This window comes from Helianthus annuus, chromosome 11, assembly GCF_002127325.2.
Source record: "Helianthus annuus cultivar XRQ/B chromosome 11, HanXRQr2.0-SUNRISE, whole genome shotgun sequence".
In the NCBI taxonomy this organism is placed as follows: domain Eukaryota; kingdom Viridiplantae; phylum Streptophyta; class Magnoliopsida; order Asterales; family Asteraceae; genus Helianthus; species Helianthus annuus.
In genome coordinates this window covers 94,771,767-94,777,956 of record NC_035443.2, presented here as the reverse complement: position 1 = coordinate 94,777,956, position 6,190 = coordinate 94,771,767, and the positions used below count along the sequence as shown (strand labels likewise).

The window sequence follows — 6,190 nt, the reverse complement described above, 5'->3', positions numbered from 1 at the left end:
AGATGAGCTATAGGATATTATTAATATTTACTATTATAAGTTATATCATAATCATCAATATTGTATTATGGTCTATATTTCAACCAGAGTTAATAAATATAATTTATGTACCAAATATCTTGTTATACATAAATTTGTAATATATGAACTTAGTCAATAAGTTAAAACATTTATTTTATAACGACCCTTTATATATATTAATCAGTTTATATAACATAAATAATTTTATATATAGCCCATACTGATAACACATAACCATTTTATTAAATAAATTAGTTTTAAATAATGTAGATAAAACATTAAACTTGTAGTTAAAACTGAAGTTTTATTGAACAAATAATCTATTATATATAAATATAAAGGCTATTTTATGATATCTCGTAACTAAAAATAATAACTTAACTTTCAACTAGAGGATTCTAGTTTGACAGAATTTTTTTTTTTTTTTTTTACATAAGTAACTCTTAAAAATCTCTGTTATGACAAATTACAATCAAATATTATGAAAATAATTATACAAATCAAACTTATAATAAAGGATTCTAATTATTGTCACATGATATTTTTTTTCTCCAACTATACAATTATACTTATATGTTATCTAAAAATAATTTTTTTTAAATCTTATTATTATTATTATTATTATTATTTATGTAGAATTCTTCATAGGGAAGCAATTAGCAAGAGTGTGCCACGACTATTGAAAAGATGTTGCATCATTTTGTTATTTTATTTTATTTTAAAATGTACATACCATACATAACTAGGATTTAGCCCTGCCGCGCTTTGCGGCGGCAAAACCGTATATTCACATAAGGCAATTGATATAAGTATTATCAACTTCGGATACAACCAAGATAGCCATTATTTAGGCACATACAGCAAAAGAAAATCAAAGTGTATTAACCATCATTATTTAGTTCACTTTACCGAAATTGAATGTCCTTAATTAAATGTAAATAAATCGACATTTACGGCGGTCTTGGCTTGATTTGAACCGTTACCGAAATTTCCCGTAAGAATAGGTATCACGTACATGAAAAGATACCAATATACCCTCGAAATAATCACAGCGTTTGGTCCCATTCAGTTCAGCTTAGCCGCCTTCCATTGCTGAAGATTTAGAGGGCATGTGGGGTGCGGTGTGGTAAGGCATTGTGAAAGAGCTCATCTGCAAATACAACATATTAAGTTCCTTAGTTTATGCAACTTAATTTGCAAAAGTAAGAAAAGAAAGTACACATATGAATCAAAACACAACCCTAAGGGATCCTGCTGTAAAAAGACAAAGAAAAAAAAAAAAGAAACATAAATATTAGCATAAGAGAACTACCTACTTATCATGTGGTCTACATTTTCCTTCAAAATCTCTCCCTTTTTCATCTAAAACAATATTAACCAGTATTTATCATTTTCTTCTCTTCTATACTAAATGCACAAATAGCAATATCAATACGTTGTTGGCTTTATAGGTGTACTTTGTACTTCATTGGTGTGTTGTGCATTAGATGTATACGGTTAGCCTCAACACCCGAACAGAGGACCGAAACTGTCTTATTAATTAGAATATACTAATAATGCAAGACAAAAATAAAGTTAAAAACATTATAAAAATTCAACTCAATTTTGTAAAAACGGAAGTCAAATGTATAAAAGGAGGGAAAATAACCAGCTAAATAACTTACTTGTTAGTCAGTAGAGAATGACCGATTTCTCCGGATTAGCGATCGAATTTATATGATAACTTTACTCTATTTCTATAATTCTCTAGTTATTTTCTCTTCTTTATCTAAAGTTTATAATTAATTTGTTCAAGGCTAAAGTAAAGTTATTAAATGATAAATTACTCTTTCATCTTTATCATATACATAAATCATGATACATGTGGATAAGTTAAAGTTGGAGAGATACCTTCAAATGCAAATGGTTCACCCCCATTTCTCTTTTTCTTACGTGCACTCAACAGGCTAAAATTGCCATATTTTCTGGCCAATTTCTTGCAGACTCATGTTGGACCTCAATGTTGGATATATAAGCCAAGACTTGGTCTCGACTCCTCACCGTTGTCCTTCATCGACCTCTCTAAGACGCTTTTTTCTCCTGTTATCTCTGTGTTGCAATTTTCCGTCCTGATTCGAGCATCTCCCAACACCCCATTGACCAATAGGAAACTCCCCACGAACATCCTCTTTAAACGTATACATTGTGTACTATCGCCACCGTCATCCAGCTTTCAGAATTAACTTAATTCTTGTAGACACTACTCAGCCGTCAAGAACCATCACTTTCCCGATTATCTTTAAAAAAAAGTATTACCACAAACAACAAAAAACCCTCATATAAGTGCCTAAAATTAACTATTTACTAAAAAGATTACGCTTCAAGTTCTAATTTGGTAGGCAATGGGCTCCATTCTAGACCAATGTATTTTGGTCTAACAGGTAGACTGGATCGAGACCGACAAACTATATAGATCCTGGCCATTAGTTAATTATAAAAGACTCTTTAGACAGTTTGGGTAAGTTACCTAGTGGGCCATTAGTAAAAAAAAAAATACTAAACAGATCATGGCTTACTATGGTTGCGAGTATAACTCAAATTCTTTTACTTATATGACATTGAGCTTTACACCAAACTGTATACATGGTGTTTCAACCAGTCAACCACCATGAATGATAATTGTTTATAACAATCAAATAAAAGCTAATAAATCAAATACATACAGAAACTGTTTATTACCATAAAATAAAACGTAAACAGATTTTAAGTGACATAGATTGTGTGTATAGATACAAAGAAGTCACCACCTATCAAACTAAACAACTATAAACAAAGAAGAGCCCAATGATTCAGCCCCCAGGTTACTGTTTATCTTCCCCAATTAGATTTAACATTTCAAATGTCGTGCACTCCATCTCTAAACCCCAACTCAAAATTTCAGTTTCGATTGACAAAGGAAAAGGTTCTTAATGAAATAAACGTTTTTATTTTTTACCTGCTTCGACTCGCCGGAATAATAATATGGAAAAAAGGCAAGGATCGATTTAGGGTTTCATTGGAAAGGAAGGTGCCATCGAGTACCGCCGTCAACTTCAGCCTTGAAACCCTAGAACTGACCCTACTCCACTTCGCTCCTGATCACGAAAACCCCCAAATCACTGATCGTTTAATTGAGCGCGGCTGTGGCGTTGCAGTCATCGCTCTCCATCACAAACTAGATCATCCACTCGTGTTGCCTTCGGAACCCCACTTACCTCCGGAAAATACAAAGGATCTGTGATGGTAGTGACAGTGGTGGTGACAATGGTGGGGGTGCGGCGGTGAAGGGTTGGAGCGGTGGAGTGAGATTTTCGATGTACCCAAAGAGAAAGATGTTCAGGGTTATAAAGAAGAGAAGTGAGATGGTTTGTCGTGTTTTGCACCGACCTTTCTCTTTAATATATATAATACCTATATATATATTTTTTATTAAAACTTTCTCCAACACACGAAACGTAAAACTCTTATATACAGCTAGTGTCTAAAAGTTTTATGTTGAGTTTTTTTTTTTTTTTTTTTTTTTTTTTTTTTTTTTTTTTTACTTTTACTATAATTTTCTTAAGGATTAATATGGTATTGACCCATGACATTTTCTGGAATCATTTATTAGAATTTAGGTAATAATATTATATGTTAATATTATTATTAATTTAATACTATTATTTAACTAAGTATTTATATTTAGTTAGTATTATTATATAGTTAAATATTATAAGTGTTTCATGTAAATTGGATGTCTATATATACTTAAATTTCTACGGTATAGGATATACCGTTTTATACATTATGTAAGCAAAGAGATAGTTATTTTATTTTGTTAGTATTATTATTATATATTTAAATGGTGCATTCATTTATTTATGAAGGGATGTAACTTAAGGTGGTACCCTAATTACTAATTGTATAAGAGTGTAATATAATACATCTACTTAGGTAGCCTATGGGTACATCTAACCATAGTGGTTATTCATATTCTAAACTCAGAATTTGTTAAAATAGCATAAAAATTAGAATATAAATGTTAAAATTTATCTACACGGAATATCACATAAAATAAAACATTAATTTCCTAACATAAGGTTTAAGTTTTAGGTATTAAAAGAACACCTAAATGGCTTAAACCAGTGGCTCTGATACCACCTTCTGTCACAACTCCCGACCCCATCCTGGGAACGGGAGCCGCGAACCAGTCAGATGGTATCGGTGTTTATTAATTTGGCAGCGGAAATTTTCATCACGACCGTAGTTAGGAAATATTTTTTATCAGAGTTAAACACCAAAATGATTAAAATAGATAAATGGGATAAAACCCAAAATTTCTTTACAATGCATTTATAGGGATAAACCCTAATTAAAATCTCCTTTTTATTTATGTAACTTTTATAGCCACTTTTCTAAGCCTTCAGTGCTCTCCAGCTAGCTTCTATTTGGCTTTCACATTTTGTTACCTGAAACGCGTTTAAAACATTTTTGTTAGTGGGAAATACTAGTGAGTGAATCCCGGTTTAATCAAGTTTTAGTAAAAACCATTGTACAATATTGAGGGCGGTCTCGCAATTACATTTGTTTCCAAGTCATACCAATTACCACCCACGGTACTGTCAACCCAACTTGTGAAAATATTACCCCTCCAAGGCAGTAATAAATTTTGTATACAAAACCCCAACATACCGACGATAATTGTATCCTTACAAATACTCAATAACTGTTTAATATATATTTAATCGTGTGAGGTTTTGTAAAGTACAGTTTACAAAAAGGAGATTACTCACATTGCTGTCTTAGGTTTTCTGTAAGGATTTCCTGGTGATTATCTATAATTTACACAAATGCACACGTGTTAGTATAATAACCCTTAATATTTACATTAGTAATACCCTCACCGAGACGGCATTCCAACGACTACGTCGGGCAGAACCTCGACAGCCGTTACGGAACCCTAGATCAATCGGGCAACGTATCTAATACGTAACCGAGGGTTAAAATACTTACAACGAGGCAGAGCTTCGCTAATTAGGGGGTATTATGCCCGGGTATTACTTCTACACCATAGAAATTGAGAGAGAGATTTGAGATTTGAACAACGAAACTGAAGGCCACTCGATCCAACTTATAGGGCCGATCAGGAGGTTTGTCGCGCCCCGCGATGGATGAGGAGGAAGGTTACGCGGCCCGCGAGGGCCAGAAAAGGCGGCAAGGGTTGCTGAGTCATCATGGGGTATTGACGCGTGTAGGGACACATGGCAGCACTAGGTGCTCGCTTAGTGTTGGGCTGTCGCGCCCCGCGTAGCCCGAAGACTAAGTCTTCGCGGCCCGCGAGCGCCTACCAAAACTTGTTTTATTTTATTTTTATAGAATTAAAGGTATTTCGGGGCGATTTTTCCTATTCGAGGTGTATTTTAGGACATTTAGGGTGTCGAAAATACTTTAGGAGGTTTGTTATATCCTGGGTATAACTCCTGAATTATTTAATAAAATATATAATGCACTCGTGTTAAGTATAGTAACCTAATTCATCTTTATCCCTACGTCACGAGACAGAACCCCAACAAACTTAGTCAGGCAGAGCCTTGTCATTTGTTACAGGGCCCTAGATCAATCGGACAGGGTATTAGTGATCAGAGGTTACCATACTTAAAACGGGGCAGGGCTTTGGAGTATTTATGTAACATTTGTGCTTGTAATCATTATGAACAGTTCAGTTATCAATAAAACAATGTTATTTGATCCCAATGTTTGTTTGGTTGTGTTTTACATTTTTCATGTTTTGACTTTTATTCAATTCCAAACTCTACATCGCTTTCTGGAGAATTATACGCAAACTGGTGCGTAAACGTACTCAGTTTAATGCGACAAATATTCCGGAACATCAACATATACTCAACATACCTTAAATAACCTTCACATAACTTAGAAATAAGTTTTGAAGGCTTTGGTATGGCAAAAACAAGTTAATTCGCTTACAGGGACTAAACTTGACAAACCGCAAAAGTATGCCAATTTGAACTGTAGCGAACATTCCGGAACATGCCCATAAGTTAAACATACCATAAATATCCTTTACATAGCTTAGAAATAGGCTTTGAGGGGTTTGGTATGCGGAAACAAACTTTTGGATCATTCAGGGGCTAAAAGTGTCAAAAAGTGCACA

General features: G+C 33.7%; 1 long non-coding RNA gene across 1 annotated transcript; it reads right to left on the bottom strand.

Moving 5' to 3' along the window:
* Positions 1-774: 774 nt before the first annotated feature.
* Positions 775-3,394, bottom strand: LOC110938501. Its single transcript, XR_002591439.2, has 3 exons — positions 2,996-3,394; positions 1,912-2,297; positions 775-1,171 (listed from the first exon to the last, which is right to left on the bottom strand). It is a non-coding gene; the product is annotated as an uncharacterized LOC110938501 (long non-coding RNA).
* Between the last annotated feature and the right edge of the window lie 2,796 nt (positions 3,395-6,190).